The sequence below is a fragment of the Crinia signifera genome, chromosome 8 (assembly GCF_055691185.1).
Source record: "Crinia signifera chromosome 8, ASM5569118v1, whole genome shotgun sequence".
NCBI lineage: Eukaryota > Metazoa > Chordata > Amphibia > Anura > Myobatrachidae > Crinia > Crinia signifera.
This window is the reverse complement of record NC_139224.1, coordinates 89,236,922-89,257,404: the sequence shown is the minus strand read 5'-3', so window position 1 is coordinate 89,257,404 and position 20,483 is coordinate 89,236,922. Positions and strand designations below refer to the sequence as shown.

The window sequence follows — 20,483 nt, the reverse complement described above, 5'->3', positions numbered from 1 at the left end:
TTCTCTAGCTATTTAAATTGGAAACTTTTTCTTTTTATTGCCAGCACAGACATTTGGAAGAGGTCAATCAGACACAATAGCCATCACCTAAAGACTTACCACACTGTTTAAGCCCAATTCCAAACGCTTTTGGCAGCTAAACAGTGTTGAGCCTCTTTAGTAGTTTAATTTAAGACCCCCTGCTAATATCATGTCCTGTAGGTCTTTTTACATTACCAACACATGATTTTTTTCAGTAAGCCAATGTAGTTAGGAAAATTTTTCATAGCTTACCTGGTGATAGAAGTAGAAGAGGGCAAAAAAGTGCTTGTATCTCACCTACAGCCATACCACATTGGATAGGCCCAATCTCGCCTGATCTTGGAAGCTAAGCAGTGTTGGGCCTGGTTAGTTCTTGGGTGGGAGACCACATGGGAACACCAGGTGCTCTAGGTCTTTTCACATTACTGGCAAATTGTTTTTATTCTCTAGCTATTTAAATTGGAAACTTTTTCTTTTTATTGCCAGCACAGACATTTGGAAGAGGTCAAACAGACACAATAGCCATCACCTAAAGACTTACCACACTGTTTAGGCCCAATTCCAAATGCTTTTGGCAGCTAAACAGTGTTGAGCCTCTTTAGTAGTTTAATTTAAGACCCCCTGCTAATATCATGTCCTGTAGGTCTTTTTACATTACCAACACATGATTTTTTTCAGTAAGCCAATACAGTTAGGAAACTTTTTTATTAGCTTACCTGATGATAGAAGTAGAAGAGGGCAAAAAAGTGCCTTTATCTCACCTACAGCCATACCACATTGGATAGGCCCAATCTCGCCTGATCTTGGAAGCTAAGCAGTGTTGGGAGTGGTTAGTACTTGGGTGGGAGACCACATGGGAACAACAGGTGCCATAGGTTTTTTCACATTACTGGCAAATTGTTTTTATTCTCTAGCTATTTAAATTGGAAACTTTTTCTTTTTATTGCCAGCACAGACATTTGGAAGAGGTAAAACAGACACAATAGCCATCACCTAAAGACTTACCACACTGTTTAGGCCCAATTCCAACTGCTTTTGGCAGCTAAACAGTGTTGAGCCTCTTTAGTAGTTTAATTTAAGACCCCCTGCTAATATGTCCTGTAGGTCTTTTTACATTACCAACACATGATTTTTTTCAGTAAGCCAATATAGTTAGGAAAATTTTTATTAGCTTACCTGGTGATAGAAGTAGAAGAGGGCAAAAAAGTGCCTGTAATTCACCTACAGCCATACCACATTGGATAGGCCCAATCTCGTCTGATCTTGGAAGCTAAGCAGTGTTGGGCCTGGTTAGTACTTGGGTGGGAGACCACATGGGAACACCAGGTGCTGTAGCTTTTTTCACATTACTTGCAAATTGTTTTTATTCTCTAGCTATTTAAATTGGAAACTTTTTCTTTCTATTGCCAGTACAGACATTTGGAAGAGGTCAAACAGACACAATAGCCATCACCTAAAGACTTACCACACTGTTTAGGCCCAATTCCAAATGCTTTTGGCAGCTAAACAGTGTTGAGCCTCTTTAGTAGTTTAATTTAAGACCCCCTGCTAATATGTCCTGTAGGTCTTTTTACATTACCAACACATGATTTTTTTCAGTAAGCCAATACAGTTAGGAAACTTTTGTATTAGCTTACCTGGTGATAGAAGTAGAAGAGGGCAAAAAAGTGCCTTTCACTCACCTACAGCCATACCACATTGGATAGGCCCAATCTCGTCTGATCTTGGAAGCTAAGCAGTGTTGGGCCTGGTTAGTACTTGGGTGGGAGACCACATGGGAACACCAGGTGCTGTAGGTTTTTTCACATTACTGGCAAATTGTTTTTATTCTCTAGCTATTTAAATTGGAAACTTTTTCTTTTTATTGCCAGCACAGACATTTGGAAGAGGTCAAACAGACACAATAGCCATCACCTAAAGACTTACCACACTGTTTAGGCCCAATTCCAACTGCTTTTGGCAGCTAAATAGTGTTGAGCCTCTTTAGTAGTTTAATTTAAGACCCCCTGCTAATATCATGTCCTGTAGGTCTTTTTACATTACCAACACATTAATTTTTTTCAGTAAGCCAATACAGTTAGGAAACTATTTTATTAGCTTACCTGGTAATAGAAGTAGAAGAGGGCAAAAAAGTGCCTGTACCTCACTTAAAGCCATACCACATTGGAAAGGCCCATTCTTGTCTGATCTTGGAAGCTGAGCAGTGTTGGGACTGGTTAGTACCTGGGTGGGAGACCACATGGGAACACCTGGTGCTGTAGGTTTTTTCACATTACTGGCAAATTGTTTTTATTCTCTAGCTATTTAAATTGTAAACTTTTTCTTTTTATTGCCAGCACAGACATTTGGAAGACGTCAAACAGACACAATAGCCATCACCTAAAGACTTACCACACTGTTTAGGCCCAATTCCAAATGCTTTTGGCAGCAAAACAGTGTTGAGCCTCTTTAGTAGTTTAATTTAAGACCCCCTGCTAATATCATGTCCTGTAGGTCTTTTTACATTACCAACACATGATTTTTTTCAGTAAGCCAATACAGTTAGGAAACTTTTTTATTAGCTTACCTGGTGATAGATGTAGAAGAGGGCAAAAAAGTGCCTGTATCTCACCTACAGCCATACCACATTGGATAGGCCCAATCTCGTCTGATCTTGGAAGCTAAGCAGTGTTGGGCCTGGTTAGTACTTGGGTGGGAGACCACATGGGAACACCAGGTGCTGTAGGTTTTTTCACATTACTGGCAAATTGTTTTTATTCTCTAGCTATTTAAATTGGAAACTTTTTCTTTTTATTGCCAGCACAGACATTTGGAAGAGGTCAAACAGACACAATAGCCATCACCTAAAGACTTACCACACTGTTTAGGCCCAATTCCAAATGCTTTTGGCAGCTAAACAGTGTTGAGCCTCTTTAGTAGTTTAATTTAAGACCCCCTGCTAATATCATGTCCTGTAGGTCTTTTTACATTACCAACACATGATTTTTTTCAGTAAGCCAATATAGTTAGGAAAATTTTTATTAGCTTACCTGGTGATAGAAGTAGAAGAGGGCAAAAAAGTGCCTGTAATTCACCTACAGCCATACCACATTGGATAGGCCCAATCTCGTCTGATCTTGGAAGCTAAGCAGTGTTGGGCCTGGTTAGTACTTGGGTGGGAGACCACATGGGAACACCAGGTGCTGTAGCTTTTTTCACATTACTTGCAAATTGTTTTTATTCTCTAGCTATTTAAATTGGAAACTTTTTCTTTCTATTGCCAGTACAGACATTTGGAAGAGGTCAAACAGACACAATAGCCATCACCTAAAGACTTACCACACTGTTTAGGCCCAATTCCAAATGCTTTTGGCAGCTAAACAGTGTTGAGCCTCTTTAGTAGTTTAATTTAAGACCCTCTGCTAATATGTCCTGTAGGTCTTTTTACATTACCAACACATGATTTTTTTCAGTAAGCCAATACAGTTAGGAAACTTTTGTATTAGCTTACCTGGTGATAGAAGTAGAAGAGGGCAAAAAAGTGCCTTTCACTCACCTACAGCCATACCACATTGGATAGGCCCAATCTCGTCTGATCTTGGAAGCTAAGCAGTGTTGGGCCTGGTTAGTACTTGGGTGGGAGACCACATGGGAACACCAGGTGCTGTAGGTTTTTTCACATTACTGGCAAATTGTTTTTATTCTCTAGCTATTTAAATTGGAAACTTTTTCTTTTTATTGCCAGCACAGACATTTGGAAGAGGTCAAACAGACACAATAGCCATCACCTAAAGACTTACCACACTGTTTAGGCCCAATTCCAACTGCTTTTGGCAGCTAAATAGTGTTGAGCCTCTTTAGTAGTTTAATTTAAGACCCCCTGCTAATATCATGTCCTGTAGGTCTTTTTACATTACCAACACATTAATTTTTTTCAGTAAGCCAATACAGTTAGGAAACTATTTTATTAGCTTACCTGGTAATAGAAGTAGAAGAGGGCAAAAAAGTGCCTGTACCTCACTTACAGCCATACCACATTGGAAAGGCCCATTCTTGTCTGATCTTGGAAGCTGAGCAGTGTTGGGACTGGTTAGTACCTGGGTGGGAGACCACATGGGAACACCTGGTGCTGTAGGTTTTTTCACATTACTGGCAAATTGTTTTTATTCTCTAGCTATTTAAATTGTAAACTTTTTCTTTTTATTGCCAGCACAGACATTTGGAAGAGGTCAAACAGACACAATAGCCATCACCTAAAGACTTACCACACTGTTTAGGCCCAATTCCAAATGCTTTTGGCAGCAAAACAGTGTTGAGCCTCTTTAGTAGTTTAATTTAAGACCCCCTGCTAATATCATGTCCTGTAGGTCTTTTTACATTACCAACACATGATTTTTTTCAGTAAGCCAATACAGTTAGGAAACTTTTTTATTAGCTTACCTGGTGATAGATGTAGAAGAGGGCAAAAAAGTGCCTGTATCTCACCTACAGCCATACCACATTGGATAGGCCCAATCTCGTCTGATCTTGGAAGCTAAGCAGTGTTGGGCCTGGTTAGTACTTGGGTGGGAGACCACATGGGAACACCAGGTGCTGTAGGTTTTTTCACATTACTGGCAAATTGTTTTTATTCTCTAGCTATTTAAATTGGAAACTTTTTCTTTTTATTGCCAGCACAGACATTTGGAAGAGGTCAAACAGACACAATAGCCATCACCTAAAGACTTACCACACTGTTTAGGCCCAATTCCAAATGCTTTTGGCAGCTAAACAGTGTTGAGCCTCTTTAGTAGTTTAATTTAAGACCCCCTGCTAATATCATGTCCTGTAGGTCTTTTTACATTACCAACACATGATTTTTTTCAGTAAGCCAATACAGTTAGGAAACTTTTTTATTAGCTTACCTGGTGATAGATGTAGAAGAGGGCAAAAAAGTGCCTGTATCTCACCTACAGCCATACCACATTGGATAGGCCCAATCTCGTCTGATCTTGGAAGCTAAGCAGTGTTGCGCCTGGTTAGTACTTTGGTGGGAGACCACATGGGAACACCAGGTGCTCTAGGTCTTTTCACATTACTGGCAAATTGTTTTTATTCTCTAGCTATTTAAATTGGAAACTTTTTCTTTTTATTGCCAGCACAGACATTTGGAAGAGGTCAAACAGACACAATAGCCATCACCTAAAGACTTACCACACTGTTTAGGCCCAATTCCAAATGCTTTTGGCAGCTAAACAGTGTTGAGCCTCTTTAGTAGTTTAATTTAAGACCCTCTGCTAATATCATGTCCTGTAGGTCTTTTTACATTACCAACACATGATTTTTTTCAGTAAGCCAATACAGTTAGGAAACTTTTTTATTAGCTTACCTGGTGATAGAAGTAGAAGATGGCAAAAAAGTGCCTTTATCTCACCTACAGCCATACCACATTGGATAGGCCCAATCTCGCCTGATCTTGGAAGCTAAGCAGTGTTGGGAGTGGTTAGTACTTGGGTGGGAGACCACATGGGAACAACAGGTGCCGTAGGTTTTTTCACATAACTGGCAAACTGTTTTTATTCTGTAGCTATTTAAATTGGAAACTTTTTCTTTTTATTGCCAGCACAGACATTTGGAAGAGGTAAAACAGACACAATAGCCATCACCTAAAGACTTACCACACTGTTTAGGCCCAATTCCAACTGCTTTTGGCAGCTAAACAGTGTTGAGCCTCTTTAGTAGTTTAATTTAAGACCCCCTGCTAATATGTCCTGTAGGTCTTTTTACATTACCAACACATGATTTTTTTCAGTAAGCCAATATAGTTAGGAAAATTTTTATTAGCTTACCTGGTGATAGAAGTAGAAGAGGGCAAAAAAGTGCCTGTATTTCACCTACAGCCATACCACATTGGATAGGCCCAATCTCGTCTGATCTTGGAAGCTAAGCAGTGTTGGGCCTGGTTAGTACTTGGGTGGGAGACCACATGGGAACACCAGGTGCTGTAGGTTTTTTCACATTACTGGCAAATTGTTTTTATTCTCTAGCTATTTAAATTGGAAACTTTTTCTTTTTATTGCCAGCACAGACATTTGGAAGAGGTCAAACAGACACAATAGCCATCACCTAAAGACTTACCACACTGTTTAGGCCCAATTCCAACTGCTTTTGGCAGCTAAACAGTGTTGAGCCTCTTTAGTAGTTTAATTTAAGACCCCCTGCTAATATCATGTCCTGTAGGTCTTTTTACATTACCAACACATTAATTTTTTTCAGTAAGCCAATACAGTTAGGAAACTTTTTTATTAGCTTACCTGGTGATAGAAGTAGAAGAGGGCAAAAAAGTGCCTGTACCTCACTTACAGCCATACCACATTGGAAAGGCCCATTCTTGTCTGATCTTGGAAGCTGAGCAGTGTTGGGACTGGTTAGTACCTGGGTGGGAGACCACATGGGAACACCTGGTGCTGTAGGTTTCTTCACATTACTGGTAAATTGTTTTTATTCTCTAGCTATTTAAATTGTAAACTTTTTCTTTTTATTGCCAGCACAGACATTTGGAAGAGGTCAAACAGACACAATAGCCATCACCTAAAGACTTACCACACTGTTTAGGCCCAATTCCAAATGCTTTTGGCAGCAAAACAGTGTTGAGCCTCTTTAGTAGTTTAATTTAAGACCCCCTGCTAATATCATGTCCTGTAGGTCTTTTTACATTACCAACACATGATTTTTTTCAGTAAGCCAATACAGTTAGGAAACTTTTTTATTAGCTTACCTGGTGATAGATGTAGAAGAGGGCAAAAAAGTTCCTGTATCTCACCTACAGCCATACCACATTGGATAGGCCCAATCTCGTCTGATCTTGGAAGCTAAGCAGTGTTGGGCCTGGTTAGTACTTGGGTGGGAGACCACATGGGAACACCAGGTGCTGTAGGTTTTTTCACATTACTGGCAAATTGTTTTTATTCTCTAGCTATTTAAATTGGAAACTTTTTCTTTTTATTGCCAGCACTGACATTTGGAAGAGGTCAAACAGACACAATAGCCATCACCTAAAGACTTACCACAACGTTTAGGCCCAATTCCAAATGCTTTTGGCAGCTAAACAGTGTTGAGCCTCTTTAGTAGTTTAATTTAAGACCCCCTGCTAATATCATGTTCTGTAGGTCTTTTTACATTACCAACACATGATTTTTTTCAGTAATCCAATACAGTTAGGAAACTTTTTTATTAGCTTACCTGGTGATAGAAGTAGAAGAGGGCAAAAAAGTGCCTTTAACTCGCCTACAGCCATACCACATTGGATAGACCCAATAGCGTCTGAACTTGGAAGCTAAGCAGTGTTGGGCCTGGTTAGTAGTTGGGTGGGAGACCACATGGGAACACCAGGGGCTGTAGGCTTTTTCACATTACTGGCAAATTGTTTTTATTCTGTAGCTATTTAAATTGGAAACTTTTTCTTTTTATTGCCAGCACAGACATTTGGAAGAGGTCAAACAGACACAATAGCCATCACCTAAAGACTTACCACACTGTTTAGGCCCAATTCCAAATGCTTTTGGCAGCTAAACAGTGTTGAGCCTCTTTAGTAGTTTAATTTAAGACCCCCTGCTAATATCATGTCCTGTAGGTCTTTTTACATTACCAACACATGATTTTTTTCAGTAAGCCAATACAGTTAGGAAACTTTTGTATTAGCTTACCTGGTGATAGAAGTAGAAGAGGGCAAAAAAGTGCCTTTATCTCACCTACAGCCATACCACATTGGATAGGCCCAATCTCGTCTGATCTTGGAAGCTATGCAGTGTTGGGCCTGGTTAGTGCTTGGGTGGGAGACCACATGGGAACACCAGGTGCTGTAGGTTTTTCCACATTACTGGCAAATTGTTTTTATTCTCTAGCTATTTAAATTGTAAACTTTTTCTTTTTATTGCCAGCACAGACATTTGGAAGAGGTCAATCAGACACAATAGCCATCACCTAAAGACTTACCACACTGTTTAGGCCCAATTCCAAACGCTTTTGGCAGCTAAACAGTGTTGAGCCTCTTTAGTAGTTTAATTTAAGACCCCCTGCTAATATCATATCCTGTAGGTCTTTTTACATTACCAACACATGATTTTTTTCAGTAAGCCAATACAGTTAGGAAACTTTTTTATTAGCTTACCTGGTGATAGATGTAGAAGATGGCAAAAAAGTGCCTGTATCTCACCTACAGCCATACCACATTGGATAGGCCCAATCTCGTCTGATCTTGGAAGCTAAGCAGTGTTGGGCCTGGTTAGTACTTTGGTGGGAGACCACATGGGAACACCAGGTGCTCTAGGTCTTTTCACATTACTGGCAAATTGTTTTTATTCTCTAGCTATTTAAATTGGAAACTTTTTCCTTTTATTGCCAGCACAGACATTTGGAAGAGGTCAAACAGACACAATAGCCATCACCTAAAGACTTACCACACTGTTTAGGCCCAATTCCAAATGCTTTTGGCAGCTAAACAGTGTTGAGCCTCTTTAGTAGTTTAATTTAAGACCCCCTGCTAATATCATGTCCTGTAGGTCTTTTTACATTACCAACACATGATTTTTTTCAGTAAGCCAATACAGTTAGGAAACTTTTTTATTAGCTTACCTGGTGATAGAAGTAGAAGAGGGCAAAAAAGTGCCTTTATCTCACCTACAGCCATACCACATTGGATAGGCCCAATCTCGCCTGATCTTGGAAGCTAAGCAGTGTTGGGAGTGGTTAGTACTTGGGTGGGAGACCACATGGGAACAACAGGTGCCGTAGGTTTTTTCACATTACTGGCAAATTGTTTTTATTCTGTAGCTATTTAAATTGGAAACTTTTTCTTTTTATTGCCAGCACAGACATTTGGAAGAGGTAAAACAGACACAATAGCCATCACCTAAAGACTTACCACACTGTTTAGGCCCAATTCCAACTGCTTTTGGCAGCTAAACAGTGTTGAGCCTCTTTAGTAGTTTAATTTAAGACCCCCTGCTAATATGTCCTGTAGGTCTTTTTACATTACCAACACATGATTTTTTTCAGTAAGCCAATATAGTTAGGAAAATTTTTATTAGCTTACCTGGTGATAGAAGAAGAAGAGGGCAAAAAAGTGCCTGTATTTCACCTACAGCCATACCACATTGGATAGGCCCAATCTCGCCTGATCTTGGAAGCTAAGCAGTGTTGGGAGTGGTTAGTACTTGGGTGGGAGACCACATGGGAACAACAGGTGCCGTAGGTTTTTTCACATTACTGGCAAATTGTTTTTATTCTCTAGCTATTTAAATTGGAAACTTTTTCTTTTTATTGCCAGCACAGACATTTGGAAGAGGTCAAACAGACACAATAGCCATCACCTAAAGACTTACCACACTGTTTAGGCCCAATTCCAACTGCTTTTGGCAGCTAAACAGTGTTGAGCCTCTTTAGTAGTTTAATTTAAGACCCCCTGCTAATATGTCCTGTAGGTCTTTTTACATTACCAACACATGATTTTTTTCAGTAAGCCAATATAGTTAGGAAAATTTTTATTAGCTTACCTGGTGATAGAAGTAGAAGAGGGCAAAAAAGTGCCTTTATCTCACCTACAGCCATACCACATTGGATAGGCCCAATCTCGTCTGATCTTGGAAGCTAAGCAGTGTTGGGAGTGGTTAGTACTTGGGTGGGAGACCACATGGGAACACCAGGTGCTGTAGGTTTTTTCACATTACTGGCAAATTGTTTTTATTCTCTAGCTATTTAAATTGGAAACTTTTTCTTTTTATTGCCAGCACAGACATTTGGAAGAGGTCAATCAGACACAATAGCCATCACCTAAAGACTTACCACACTGTTTAAGCCCAATTCCAAACGCTTTTGGCAGCTAAACAGTGTTGAGCCTCTTTAGTAGTTTAATTTAAGACCCCCTGCTAATATCATGTCCTGTAGGTCTTTTTACATTACCAACACATGATTTTTTTCAGTAAGCCAATGTAGTTAGGAAAATTTTTCATAGCTTACCTGGTGATAGAAGTAGAAGAGGGCAAAAAAGTGCTTGTATCTCACCTACAGCCATACCACATTGGATAGGCCCAATCTCGCCTGATCTTGGAAGCTAAGCAGTGTTGGGCCTGGTTAGTTCTTGGGTGGGAGACCACATGGGAACACCAGGTGCTCTAGGTCTTTTCACATTACTGGCAAATTGTTTTTATTCTCTAGCTATTTAAATTGGAAACTTTTTCTTTTTATTGCCAGCACAGACATTTGGAAGAGGTCAAACAGACACAATAGCCATCACCTAAAGACTTACCACACTGTTTAGGCCCAATTCCAAATGCTTTTGGCAGCTAAACAGTGTTGAGCCTCTTTAGTAGTTTAATTTAAGACCCCCTGCTAATATCATGTCCTGTAGGTCTTTTTACATTACCAACACATGATTTTTTTCAGTAAGCCAATACAGTTAGGAAACTTTTTTATTAGCTTACCTGATGATAGAAGTAGAAGAGGGCAAAAAAGTGCCTTTATCTCACCTACAGCCATACCACATTGGATAGGCCCAATCTCGCCTGATCTTGGAAGCTAAGCAGTGTTGGGAGTGGTTAGTACTTGGGTGGGAGACCACATGGGAACAACAGGTGCCATAGGTTTTTTCACATTACTGGCAAATTGTTTTTATTCTCTAGCTATTTAAATTGGAAACTTTTTCTTTTTATTGCCAGCACAGACATTTGGAAGAGGTAAAACAGACACAATAGCCATCACCTAAAGACTTACCACACTGTTTAGGCCCAATTCCAACTGCTTTTGGCAGCTAAACAGTGTTGAGCCTCTTTAGTAGTTTAATTTAAGACCCCCTGCTAATATGTCCTGTAGGTCTTTTTACATTACCAACACATGATTTTTTTCAGTAAGCCAATATAGTTAGGAAAATTTTTATTAGCTTACCTGGTGATAGAAGTAGAAGAGGGCAAAAAAGTGCCTGTAATTCACCTACAGCCATACCACATTGGATAGGCCCAATCTCGTCTGATCTTGGAAGCTAAGCAGTGTTGGGCCTGGTTAGTACTTGGGTGGGAGACCACATGGGAACACCAGGTGCTGTAGCTTTTTTCACATTACTTGCAAATTGTTTTTATTCTCTAGCTATTTAAATTGGAAACTTTTTCTTTCTATTGCCAGTACAGACATTTGGAAGAGGTCAAACAGACACAATAGCCATCACCTAAAGACTTACCACACTGTTTAGGCCCAATTCCAAATGCTTTTGGCAGCTAAACAGTGTTGAGCCTCTTTAGTAGTTTAATTTAAGACCCCCTGCTAATATGTCCTGTAGGTCTTTTTACATTACCAACACATGATTTTTTTCAGTAAGCCAATACAGTTAGGAAACTTTTGTATTAGCTTACCTGGTGATAGAAGTAGAAGAGGGCAAAAAAGTGCCTTTCACTCACCTACAGCCATACCACATTGGATAGGCCCAATCTCGTCTGATCTTGGAAGCTAAGCAGTGTTGGGCCTGGTTAGTACTTGGGTGGGAGACCACATGGGAACACCAGGTGCTGTAGGTTTTTTCACATTACTGGCAAATTGTTTTTATTCTCTAGCTATTTAAATTGGAAACTTTTTCTTTTTATTGCCAGCACAGACATTTGGAAGAGGTCAAACAGACACAATAGCCATCACCTAAAGACTTACCACACTGTTTAGGCCCAATTCCAACTGCTTTTGGCAGCTAAATAGTGTTGAGCCTCTTTAGTAGTTTAATTTAAGACCCCCTGCTAATATCATGTCCTGTAGGTCTTTTTACATTACCAACACATTAATTTTTTTCAGTAAGCCAATACAGTTAGGAAACTATTTTATTAGCTTACCTGGTAATAGAAGTAGAAGAGGGCAAAAAAGTGCCTGTACCTCACTTAAAGCCATACCACATTGGAAAGGCCCATTCTTGTCTGATCTTGGAAGCTGAGCAGTGTTGGGACTGGTTAGTACCTGGGTGGGAGACCACATGGGAACACCTGGTGCTGTAGGTTTTTTCACATTACTGGCAAATTGTTTTTATTCTCTAGCTATTTAAATTGTAAACTTTTTCTTTTTATTGCCAGCACAGACATTTGGAAGACGTCAAACAGACACAATAGCCATCACCTAAAGACTTACCACACTGTTTAGGCCCAATTCCAAATGCTTTTGGCAGCAAAACAGTGTTGAGCCTCTTTAGTAGTTTAATTTAAGACCCCCTGCTAATATCATGTCCTGTAGGTCTTTTTACATTACCAACACATGATTTTTTTCAGTAAGCCAATACAGTTAGGAAACTTTTTTATTAGCTTACCTGGTGATAGATGTAGAAGAGGGCAAAAAAGTGCCTGTATCTCACCTACAGCCATACCACATTGGATAGGCCCAATCTCGTCTGATCTTGGAAGCTAAGCAGTGTTGGGCCTGGTTAGTACTTGGGTGGGAGACCACATGGGAACACCAGGTGCTGTAGGTTTTTTCACATTACTGGCAAATTGTTTTTATTCTCTAGCTATTTAAATTGGAAACTTTTTCTTTTTATTGCCAGCACAGACATTTGGAAGAGGTCAAACAGACACAATAGCCATCACCTAAAGACTTACCACACTGTTTAGGCCCAATTCCAAATGCTTTTGGCAGCTAAACAGTGTTGAGCCTCTTTAGTAGTTTAATTTAAGACCCCCTGCTAATATCATGTCCTGTAGGTCTTTTTACATTACCAACACATGATTTTTTTCAGTAAGCCAATATAGTTAGGAAAATTTTTATTAGCTTACCTGGTGATAGAAGTAGAAGAGGGCAAAAAAGTGCCTGTAATTCACCTACAGCCATACCACATTGGATAGGCCCAATCTCGTCTGATCTTGGAAGCTAAGCAGTGTTGGGCCTGGTTAGTACTTGGGTGGGAGACCACATGGGAACACCAGGTGCTGTAGCTTTTTTCACATTACTTGCAAATTGTTTTTATTCTCTAGCTATTTAAATTGGAAACTTTTTCTTTCTATTGCCAGTACAGACATTTGGAAGAGGTCAAACAGACACAATAGCCATCACCTAAAGACTTACCACACTGTTTAGGCCCAATTCCAAATGCTTTTGGCAGCTAAACAGTGTTGAGCCTCTTTAGTAGTTTAATTTAAGACCCTCTGCTAATATGTCCTGTAGGTCTTTTTACATTACCAACACATGATTTTTTTCAGTAAGCCAATACAGTTAGGAAACTTTTGTATTAGCTTACCTGGTGATAGAAGTAGAAGAGGGCAAAAAAGTGCCTTTCACTCACCTACAGCCATACCACATTGGATAGGCCCAATCTCGTCTGATCTTGGAAGCTAAGCAGTGTTGGGCCTGGTTAGTACTTGGGTGGGAGACCACATGGGAACACCAGGTGCTGTAGGTTTTTTCACATTACTGGCAAATTGTTTTTATTCTCTAGCTATTTAAATTGGAAACTTTTTCTTTTTATTGCCAGCACAGACATTTGGAAGAGGTCAAACAGACACAATAGCCATCACCTAAAGACTTACCACACTGTTTAGGCCCAATTCCAACTGCTTTTGGCAGCTAAATAGTGTTGAGCCTCTTTAGTAGTTTAATTTAAGACCCCCTGCTAATATCATGTCCTGTAGGTCTTTTTACATTACCAACACATTAATTTTTTTCAGTAAGCCAATACAGTTAGGAAACTATTTTATTAGCTTACCTGGTAATAGAAGTAGAAGAGGGCAAAAAAGTGCCTGTACCTCACTTACAGCCATACCACATTGGAAAGGCCCATTCTTGTCTGATCTTGGAAGCTGAGCAGTGTTGGGACTGGTTAGTACCTGGGTGGGAGACCACATGGGAACACCTGGTGCTGTAGGTTTTTTCACATTACTGGCAAATTGTTTTTATTCTCTAGCTATTTAAATTGTAAACTTTTTCTTTTTATTGCCAGCACAGACATTTGGAAGAGGTCAAACAGACACAATAGCCATCACCTAAAGACTTACCACACTGTTTAGGCCCAATTCCAAATGCTTTTGGCAGCAAAACAGTGTTGAGCCTCTTTAGTAGTTTAATTTAAGACCCCCTGCTAATATCATGTCCTGTAGGTCTTTTTACATTACCAACACATGATTTTTTTCAGTAAGCCAATACAGTTAGGAAACTTTTTTATTAGCTTACCTGGTGATAGATGTAGAAGAGGGCAAAAAAGTGCCTGTATCTCACCTACAGCCATACCACATTGGATAGGCCCAATCTCGTCTGATCTTGGAAGCTAAGCAGTGTTGGGCCTGGTTAGTACTTGGGTGGGAGACCACATGGGAACACCAGGTGCTGTAGGTTTTTTCACATTACTGGCAAATTGTTTTTATTCTCTAGCTATTTAAATTGGAAACTTTTTCTTTTTATTGCCAGCACAGACATTTGGAAGAGGTCAAACAGACACAATAGCCATCACCTAAAGACTTACCACACTGTTTAGGCCCAATTCCAAATGCTTTTGGCAGCTAAACAGTGTTGAGCCTCTTTAGTAGTTTAATTTAAGACCCCCTGCTAATATCATGTCCTGTAGGTCTTTTTACATTACCAACACATGATTTTTTTCAGTAAGCCAATACAGTTAGGAAACTTTTTTATTAGCTTACCTGGTGATAGATGTAGAAGAGGGCAAAAAAGTGCCTGTATCTCACCTACAGCCATACCACATTGGATAGGCCCAATCTCGTCTGATCTTGGAAGCTAAGCAGTGTTGCGCCTGGTTAGTACTTTGGTGGGAGACCACATGGGAACACCAGGTGCTCTAGGTCTTTTCACATTACTGGCAAATTGTTTTTATTCTCTAGCTATTTAAATTGGAAACTTTTTCTTTTTATTGCCAGCACAGACATTTGGAAGAGGTCAAACAGACACAATAGCCATCACCTAAAGACTTACCACACTGTTTAGGCCCAATTCCAAATGCTTTTGGCAGCTAAACAGTGTTGAGCCTCTTTAGTAGTTTAATTTAAGACCCTCTGCTAATATCATGTCCTGTAGGTCTTTTTACATTACCAACACATGATTTTTTTCAGTAAGCCAATACAGTTAGGAAACTTTTTTATTAGCTTACCTGGTGATAGAAGTAGAAGATGGCAAAAAAGTGCCTTTATCTCACCTACAGCCATACCACATTGGATAGGCCCAATCTCGCCTGATCTTGGAAGCTAAGCAGTGTTGGGAGTGGTTAGTACTTGGGTGGGAGACCACATGGGAACAACAGGTGCCGTAGGTTTTTTCACATAACTGGCAAACTGTTTTTATTCTGTAGCTATTTAAATTGGAAACTTTTTCTTTTTATTGCCAGCACAGACATTTGGAAGAGGTAAAACAGACACAATAGCCATCACCTAAAGACTTACCACACTGTTTAGGCCCAATTCCAACTGCTTTTGGCAGCTAAACAGTGTTGAGCCTCTTTAGTAGTTTAATTTAAGACCCCCTGCTAATATGTCCTGTAGGTCTTTTTACATTACCAACACATGATTTTTTTCAGTAAGCCAATATAGTTAGGAAAATTTTTATTAGCTTACCTGGTGATAGAAGTAGAAGAGGGCAAAAAAGTGCCTGTATTTCACCTACAGCCATACCACATTGGATAGGCCCAATCTCGTCTGATCTTGGAAGCTAAGCAGTGTTGGGCCTGGTTAGTACTTGGGTGGGAGACCACATGGGAACACCAGGTGCTGTAGGTTTTTTCACATTACTGGCAAATTGTTTTTATTCTCTAGCTATTTAAATTGGAAACTTTTTCTTTTTATTGCCAGCACAGACATTTGGAAGAGGTCAAACAGACACAATAGCCATCACCTAAAGACTTACCACACTGTTTAGGCCCAATTCCAACTGCTTTTGGCAGCTAAACAGTGTTGAGCCTCTTTAGTAGTTTAATTTAAGACCCCCTGCTAATATCATGTCCTGTAGGTCTTTTTACATTACCAACACATGATTTTTTTCAGTAAGCCAATATAGTTAGGAAAATTTTTATTAGCTTACCTGGTGATAGAAGTAGAAGAGGGCAAAAAAGTGCCTTTATCTCACCTACAGCCATACCACATTGGATAGGCCCAATCTCGCCTGATCTTGGAAGCTAAGCAGTGTTGGGAGTGGTTAGTACTTGGGTGGGAGACCACATGGGAACAACAGGTGCCGTAGGTTTTTTCACATTACTGGCAAATTGTTTTTATTCTCTAGCTATTTAAATTGGAAACTTTTTCTTTTTATTGCCAGCACAGACATTTGGAAGAGGTCAATCAGACACAATAGCCATCACCTAAAGACTTACCACACTGTTTAGGCCCAATTCCAAACGCTTTTGGCAGCTAAACAGTGTTGAGCCTCTTTAGTAGTTTAATTTAAGACCCCCTGCTAATATCATATCCTGTAGGTCTTTTTACATTACCAACACATGATTTTTTTCAGTAAGCCAATACAGTTAGGAAACTTTTTTATTAGCTTACCTGGTGATAGATGTAGAAGGGGGCAAAAAAGTGCCTGTATCTCACCTACAGCCATACCACATTGGATAGGCCCAATCTCGTCTGATCTTGGAAGCTAAGCAGTGTTGGGCCTGGTTAGTACTTTGGTGGGAGACCACATGGGAACACCAGGTGCTGTAGGTTTTTTCACATTACTGGCAAATTGTTTTTATTTTCTAGCTATTTAAATTGGAAACTTTTTCTTTTTATTGCCAGCACAGACATTTGGAAGAGGTCAAACAGACACAATAGCCATCACCTAAAGACTTACCACACTGTTTAGGCCCAATTCCAAATGCTTTTGGCAGCTAAACAGTGTTGAGCCTCTTTAGTAGTTTAATTTAAGACCCCCTGCTAATATCATGTCCTGTAGGTCTTTTTACATTACCAACACATGATTTTTTTCAGTAAGCCAATGTAGTTAGGAAAATTTTTCATAGCTTACCTGGTGATAGAAGTAGAAGAGGGCAAAAAAGTGCCTGTATTTCACCTACAGCCATACCACATTGGATAGGCCCAATCTCGCCTGATCTTGGAAGCTAAGCAGTGTTGGGCCTGGTTAGTACTTGGGTGGGAGACCACATGGGAACACCAGGTGCTCTAGGTCTTTTCACATTACTGGCAAATTGTTTTTATTCTCTAGCTATTTAAATTGGAAACTTTTTCTTTTTATTGCCAGCACAGACATTTGGAAGAGGTCAAACAGACACAATAGCCATCACCTAAAGACTTACCACACTGTTTAGGCCCAATTCCAACTGCTTTTGGCAGCTAAACAGTGTTGAGTCTCTTTAGTAGTTTAATTTAAGACCCCCTGCTAATATGTCCTGTAGGTCTTTTTACATTACCAACACATGATTTTTTTCAGTAAGCCAATATAGTTAGGAAATTTTTTATTAGCTTACCTGGTGATAGAAGTAGAAGAGGGCAAAAAAGTGCCTGTATTTCACCTACAGCCATACCACATTGGATAGGCCCAATCTCGTCTGATCTTGGAAGCTAAGCAATGTTTGGCCTGGTTAGTACTTGGGTGGGAGACCACATGGGAACACCAGGTGCTGTAGCTTTTTTCACATTACTTGCAAATTGTTTTTATTCTCTAGCTATTTAAATTGGAAACTTTTTCTTTCTATTGCCAGTACAGACATTTGGAAGAGGTCAAACAGACACAATAGCCATCACCTAAAGACTTACCACACTGTTTAGGCCCAATTCCAAATGCTTTTGGCAGCTAAACAGTGTTGAGCCTCTTTAGTAGTTTAATTTAAGACCCCCTGCTAATATCATGTCCTGTTGGTCTTTTTACATTACCAACACATGATTTTTTTCAGTAAGCCAATACAGTTAGGAAACTTTTGTATTAGCTTACCTGGTGATAGAAGTAGAAGAGGGCAAAAAAGTGCCTTTATCTCACCTACCGCCATACCACATTGGATAGGCCCAGTCTTGTCTGATCTTGAAAGCTAAACAGTGTTGGGCCTGGTTAGTACTTGGGTGGGAGACCACATGGGAACACCAGGTGCTGTAGGTTTTTTCACATTACTGGCAAATTGTTTTTATTCTCTAGCTATTTAAATTGGAAACTTTTTCTTTTTATTGCCAGCACAGACATTTGGAAGAGGTCAAACAGACACAATAGCCATCACCTAAAGACTTACCACACTGTTTAGGCCCAATTCCAACTGCTTTTGGCAGCTAAACAGTGTTGAGCCTCTTTAGTAGTTTAATTTAAGACCCCCTGCTAATATCATGTCCTGTAGGTCTTTTTACATTACCAACACATTAATTTTTTTCAGTAAGCCAATACAGTTAGGAAACTTTTTTATTAGCTTACCTGGTGATAGAAGTAGAAGAGGGCAAAAAAGTGCCTGTACCTCACTTACAGCCATACCACATTGGAAAGGCCCATTCTTGTCTGATCTTGGAAGCTGAGCAGTGTTGGGACTGGTTAGTACCTGGGTGGGAGACCACATGGGAACACCTGGTGCTGTAGGTTTTTTCACATTACTGGCAAATTGTTTTTATTCTCTAGCTATTTAAATTGTAAACTTTTTCTTTTTATTGCCAGCACAGACATTTGGAAGAGGTAAAACAGACACAATAGCCATCACCTAAAGACTTACCACACTGTTTAGGCCCAATTCCAAATGCTTTTGGCAGCAAAACAGTGTTGAGCCTCTTTAGTAGTTTAATTTAAGACCCCCTGCTAATATCATGTCCTGTAGGTCTTTTTACATTACCAACACATGATTTTTTTCAGTAAGCCAATACAGTTAGGAAACTTTTTTATTAGCTTACCTGGTGATAGATGTAGAAGAGGGCAAAAAAGTGCCTGTATCTCACCTACAGCCATACCACATTGGATAGGCCCAATCTCGTCTGATCTTGGAAGCTAAGCAGTGTTGGGCCTGGTTAGTACTTGGGTGGGAGACCACATGGGAACACCAGGTGCTGTAGGTTTTTTCACATTACTGGCAAATTGTTTTTATTCTCTAGCTATTTAAATTGGAAACTTTTTCTTTTTATTGCCAGCACTGACATTTGGAAGAGGTCAAACAGACACAATAGCCATCACCTAAAGACTTACCACACTGTTTAGGCCCAATTCCAAATGCTTTTGGCAGCTAAACAGTGTTGAGCCTCTTTAGTAGTTTAATTTAAGACCCCCTGCTAATATCATGTTCTGTAGGTCTTTTTACATTACCAACACATGATTTTTTTCAGTAATCCAATACAGTTAGGAAACTTTTTTATTAGCTTACCTGGTGATAGAAGTAGAAGAGGGCAAAAAAGTGCCTTTATCTCGCCTACAGCCATACCACATTGGATAGACCCAATCACGTCTGAACTTGGAAGCTAAGCAGTGTTGGGCCTGGTTAGTACTTGGGTGGGAGACCACATGGGAACACCAGGGGCTGTAGGCTTTATTTACATTACTGGCAAATTGTTTTTATTCTCTAGCTATTTAAATTGGAAACTTTTTCTTTTTATTGCCAGCACAGACATTTGGAAGAGGTCAAACAGACACAATAGCCATCACCTAAAGACTTATCACACTGTTTAGGCCCAATTCCAAATGCTTTTGGCAGCTAAACAGTGTTGAGCCTCTTTAGTAGTTTAATTTAAGACCCCCTGCTAATATCATATCCTGTAGGTCTTTTTACATTACCAACACATTAATTTTTTTCAGTAAGCCAATACAGTTAGGAAACTTTTTTATTAGCTTACCTGGTGATAGAAGTAGAAGAGGGCAAAAAAGTGCCTGTACCTCACTTACAGCCATACCACATTGGAAAGGCCCATTCTTGTCTGATCTTGGAAGCTGAGCAGTGTTGGGACTGGTTAGTACCTGGGTGGGAGACCACATGGGAACACCTGGTGCTGTAGAGTTTTTCACATTACTGGCAAATTGTTTTTATTCTCTAGCTATTTAAATTGGAAACTTTTTCTTTTTATTGCCAGCACAGACATTTGGAAGAGGTCAAACAGACACAATAGCCATCACCTAAAGACTTACCACACTGTTTAGGCCCAATTCCAAATGCTTTTGGCAGCAAAACAGTGTTGAGCCTCTTTAGTAGTTTAATTTAAGACCCCCTGCTAATATCATGTCCTGTAGGTCTTTTTACATTACCAACACATGATTTTTTTCAGTAAGCCAATACAGTTAGGAAACTTTTTTTATTAGCTTACCTGGTGATAGATGTAGAAGAGGGCAAAAAAGTGCCTGTATCTCACCTACAGCCATACCACATTGGATAGGCCCAATCTCGTCTGATCTTGGAAGCTAAGCAGTGTTGGGCCTGGTTAGTACTTGGGTGGGAGACCACATGGGAACACCAGGTGCTGTAGGTTTTTTCACATTACTGGCAAATTGTTTTTATTCTCTAGCTATTTAAATTGGAAACTTTTTCTTTTTATTGCCAGCACTGACATTTGGAAGAGGTCAAACAGACACAATAGCCATAACCTAAAGACTTACCACAC

The 20,483-nt window shown here is 39.8% G+C and overlaps 21 non-coding genes and 23 pseudogenes across 21 annotated transcripts; all 44 read left to right on the top strand.

The window, feature by feature from the left end:
- The first annotated feature begins 316 nt into the window (after window positions 1-316).
- Window positions 317-435, top strand: LOC146028681 (5S ribosomal RNA; annotated as a pseudogene).
- A 345-nt stretch (window positions 436-780) lies between these two features.
- On the top strand, window positions 781-899 carry LOC146029669 (5S ribosomal RNA; annotated as a pseudogene).
- Window positions 900-1,240: 341 nt separating this feature from the next.
- LOC146034428 (5S ribosomal RNA) lies at window positions 1,241-1,359 on the top strand. Its single transcript, XR_014459835.1, has one exon. It is a non-coding gene; the product is annotated as a 5S ribosomal RNA (ribosomal RNA).
- Window positions 1,360-1,701: 342 nt separating this feature from the next.
- LOC146032529 (5S ribosomal RNA) lies at window positions 1,702-1,820 on the top strand. The gene has a single exon (XR_014457960.1). It is a non-coding gene; the product is annotated as a 5S ribosomal RNA (ribosomal RNA).
- Window positions 1,821-2,166: 346 nt separating this feature from the next.
- On the top strand, window positions 2,167-2,285 carry LOC146029715 (5S ribosomal RNA; annotated as a pseudogene).
- Window positions 2,286-2,630: 345 nt separating this feature from the next.
- Window positions 2,631-2,749, top strand: LOC146032528 (5S ribosomal RNA). Its single transcript, XR_014457959.1, has one exon. It is a non-coding gene; the product is annotated as a 5S ribosomal RNA (ribosomal RNA).
- Window positions 2,750-3,093: 344 nt separating this feature from the next.
- Window positions 3,094-3,212, top strand: LOC146034427 (5S ribosomal RNA). Its single transcript, XR_014459833.1, has one exon. It is a non-coding gene; the product is annotated as a 5S ribosomal RNA (ribosomal RNA).
- Window positions 3,213-3,554: 342 nt separating this feature from the next.
- On the top strand, window positions 3,555-3,673 carry LOC146032527 (5S ribosomal RNA). The gene has a single exon (XR_014457958.1). It is a non-coding gene; the product is annotated as a 5S ribosomal RNA (ribosomal RNA).
- Window positions 3,674-4,019: 346 nt separating this feature from the next.
- Window positions 4,020-4,138, top strand: LOC146029509 (5S ribosomal RNA; annotated as a pseudogene).
- A 345-nt stretch (window positions 4,139-4,483) lies between these two features.
- LOC146032526 (5S ribosomal RNA) lies at window positions 4,484-4,602 on the top strand. Its single transcript, XR_014457957.1, has one exon. It is a non-coding gene; the product is annotated as a 5S ribosomal RNA (ribosomal RNA).
- A 345-nt stretch (window positions 4,603-4,947) lies between these two features.
- On the top strand, window positions 4,948-5,066 carry LOC146028518 (5S ribosomal RNA; annotated as a pseudogene).
- A 345-nt stretch (window positions 5,067-5,411) lies between these two features.
- LOC146029475 (5S ribosomal RNA) lies at window positions 5,412-5,530 on the top strand (annotated as a pseudogene).
- A 341-nt stretch (window positions 5,531-5,871) lies between these two features.
- On the top strand, window positions 5,872-5,990 carry LOC146032525 (5S ribosomal RNA). Its single transcript, XR_014457956.1, has one exon. It is a non-coding gene; the product is annotated as a 5S ribosomal RNA (ribosomal RNA).
- Window positions 5,991-6,336: 346 nt separating this feature from the next.
- Window positions 6,337-6,455, top strand: LOC146029508 (5S ribosomal RNA; annotated as a pseudogene).
- A 345-nt stretch (window positions 6,456-6,800) lies between these two features.
- Window positions 6,801-6,919, top strand: LOC146032523 (5S ribosomal RNA). The gene has a single exon (XR_014457954.1). It is a non-coding gene; the product is annotated as a 5S ribosomal RNA (ribosomal RNA).
- A 345-nt stretch (window positions 6,920-7,264) lies between these two features.
- Window positions 7,265-7,383, top strand: LOC146028319 (5S ribosomal RNA; annotated as a pseudogene).
- Window positions 7,384-7,728: 345 nt separating this feature from the next.
- On the top strand, window positions 7,729-7,847 carry LOC146028026 (5S ribosomal RNA; annotated as a pseudogene).
- A 345-nt stretch (window positions 7,848-8,192) lies between these two features.
- On the top strand, window positions 8,193-8,311 carry LOC146035089 (5S ribosomal RNA). The gene has a single exon (XR_014460493.1). It is a non-coding gene; the product is annotated as a 5S ribosomal RNA (ribosomal RNA).
- A 345-nt stretch (window positions 8,312-8,656) lies between these two features.
- Window positions 8,657-8,775, top strand: LOC146029474 (5S ribosomal RNA; annotated as a pseudogene).
- A 341-nt stretch (window positions 8,776-9,116) lies between these two features.
- On the top strand, window positions 9,117-9,235 carry LOC146029473 (5S ribosomal RNA; annotated as a pseudogene).
- Window positions 9,236-9,576: 341 nt separating this feature from the next.
- LOC146028339 (5S ribosomal RNA) lies at window positions 9,577-9,695 on the top strand (annotated as a pseudogene).
- A 344-nt stretch (window positions 9,696-10,039) lies between these two features.
- On the top strand, window positions 10,040-10,158 carry LOC146028680 (5S ribosomal RNA; annotated as a pseudogene).
- Window positions 10,159-10,503: 345 nt separating this feature from the next.
- Window positions 10,504-10,622, top strand: LOC146029668 (5S ribosomal RNA; annotated as a pseudogene).
- Window positions 10,623-10,963: 341 nt separating this feature from the next.
- On the top strand, window positions 10,964-11,082 carry LOC146034426 (5S ribosomal RNA). Its single transcript, XR_014459832.1, has one exon. It is a non-coding gene; the product is annotated as a 5S ribosomal RNA (ribosomal RNA).
- A 342-nt stretch (window positions 11,083-11,424) lies between these two features.
- LOC146032522 (5S ribosomal RNA) lies at window positions 11,425-11,543 on the top strand. The gene has a single exon (XR_014457953.1). It is a non-coding gene; the product is annotated as a 5S ribosomal RNA (ribosomal RNA).
- A 346-nt stretch (window positions 11,544-11,889) lies between these two features.
- On the top strand, window positions 11,890-12,008 carry LOC146029714 (5S ribosomal RNA; annotated as a pseudogene).
- A 345-nt stretch (window positions 12,009-12,353) lies between these two features.
- LOC146032521 (5S ribosomal RNA) lies at window positions 12,354-12,472 on the top strand. The gene has a single exon (XR_014457952.1). It is a non-coding gene; the product is annotated as a 5S ribosomal RNA (ribosomal RNA).
- Window positions 12,473-12,816: 344 nt separating this feature from the next.
- On the top strand, window positions 12,817-12,935 carry LOC146034425 (5S ribosomal RNA). The gene has a single exon (XR_014459831.1). It is a non-coding gene; the product is annotated as a 5S ribosomal RNA (ribosomal RNA).
- A 342-nt stretch (window positions 12,936-13,277) lies between these two features.
- Window positions 13,278-13,396, top strand: LOC146032520 (5S ribosomal RNA). Its single transcript, XR_014457951.1, has one exon. It is a non-coding gene; the product is annotated as a 5S ribosomal RNA (ribosomal RNA).
- Window positions 13,397-13,742: 346 nt separating this feature from the next.
- On the top strand, window positions 13,743-13,861 carry LOC146029507 (5S ribosomal RNA; annotated as a pseudogene).
- A 345-nt stretch (window positions 13,862-14,206) lies between these two features.
- On the top strand, window positions 14,207-14,325 carry LOC146032519 (5S ribosomal RNA). Its single transcript, XR_014457950.1, has one exon. It is a non-coding gene; the product is annotated as a 5S ribosomal RNA (ribosomal RNA).
- A 345-nt stretch (window positions 14,326-14,670) lies between these two features.
- Window positions 14,671-14,789, top strand: LOC146028517 (5S ribosomal RNA; annotated as a pseudogene).
- Window positions 14,790-15,134: 345 nt separating this feature from the next.
- Window positions 15,135-15,253, top strand: LOC146029472 (5S ribosomal RNA; annotated as a pseudogene).
- A 341-nt stretch (window positions 15,254-15,594) lies between these two features.
- Window positions 15,595-15,713, top strand: LOC146032518 (5S ribosomal RNA). The gene has a single exon (XR_014457949.1). It is a non-coding gene; the product is annotated as a 5S ribosomal RNA (ribosomal RNA).
- Window positions 15,714-16,057: 344 nt separating this feature from the next.
- On the top strand, window positions 16,058-16,176 carry LOC146029470 (5S ribosomal RNA; annotated as a pseudogene).
- Window positions 16,177-16,521: 345 nt separating this feature from the next.
- On the top strand, window positions 16,522-16,640 carry LOC146033029 (5S ribosomal RNA). Its single transcript, XR_014458440.1, has one exon. It is a non-coding gene; the product is annotated as a 5S ribosomal RNA (ribosomal RNA).
- Window positions 16,641-16,984: 344 nt separating this feature from the next.
- On the top strand, window positions 16,985-17,103 carry LOC146027956 (5S ribosomal RNA; annotated as a pseudogene).
- Window positions 17,104-17,444: 341 nt separating this feature from the next.
- Window positions 17,445-17,563, top strand: LOC146027727 (5S ribosomal RNA). The gene has a single exon (XR_014455114.1). It is a non-coding gene; the product is annotated as a 5S ribosomal RNA (ribosomal RNA).
- A 345-nt stretch (window positions 17,564-17,908) lies between these two features.
- LOC146029056 (5S ribosomal RNA) lies at window positions 17,909-18,027 on the top strand (annotated as a pseudogene).
- Window positions 18,028-18,373: 346 nt separating this feature from the next.
- LOC146029505 (5S ribosomal RNA) lies at window positions 18,374-18,492 on the top strand (annotated as a pseudogene).
- A 345-nt stretch (window positions 18,493-18,837) lies between these two features.
- On the top strand, window positions 18,838-18,956 carry LOC146032517 (5S ribosomal RNA). Its single transcript, XR_014457948.1, has one exon. It is a non-coding gene; the product is annotated as a 5S ribosomal RNA (ribosomal RNA).
- Window positions 18,957-19,301: 345 nt separating this feature from the next.
- On the top strand, window positions 19,302-19,420 carry LOC146032985 (5S ribosomal RNA). Its single transcript, XR_014458396.1, has one exon. It is a non-coding gene; the product is annotated as a 5S ribosomal RNA (ribosomal RNA).
- A 347-nt stretch (window positions 19,421-19,767) lies between these two features.
- Window positions 19,768-19,886, top strand: LOC146029730 (5S ribosomal RNA; annotated as a pseudogene).
- Window positions 19,887-20,232: 346 nt separating this feature from the next.
- On the top strand, window positions 20,233-20,351 carry LOC146032516 (5S ribosomal RNA). The gene has a single exon (XR_014457947.1). It is a non-coding gene; the product is annotated as a 5S ribosomal RNA (ribosomal RNA).
- The last annotated feature ends 132 nt before the right edge of the window (window positions 20,352-20,483 follow it).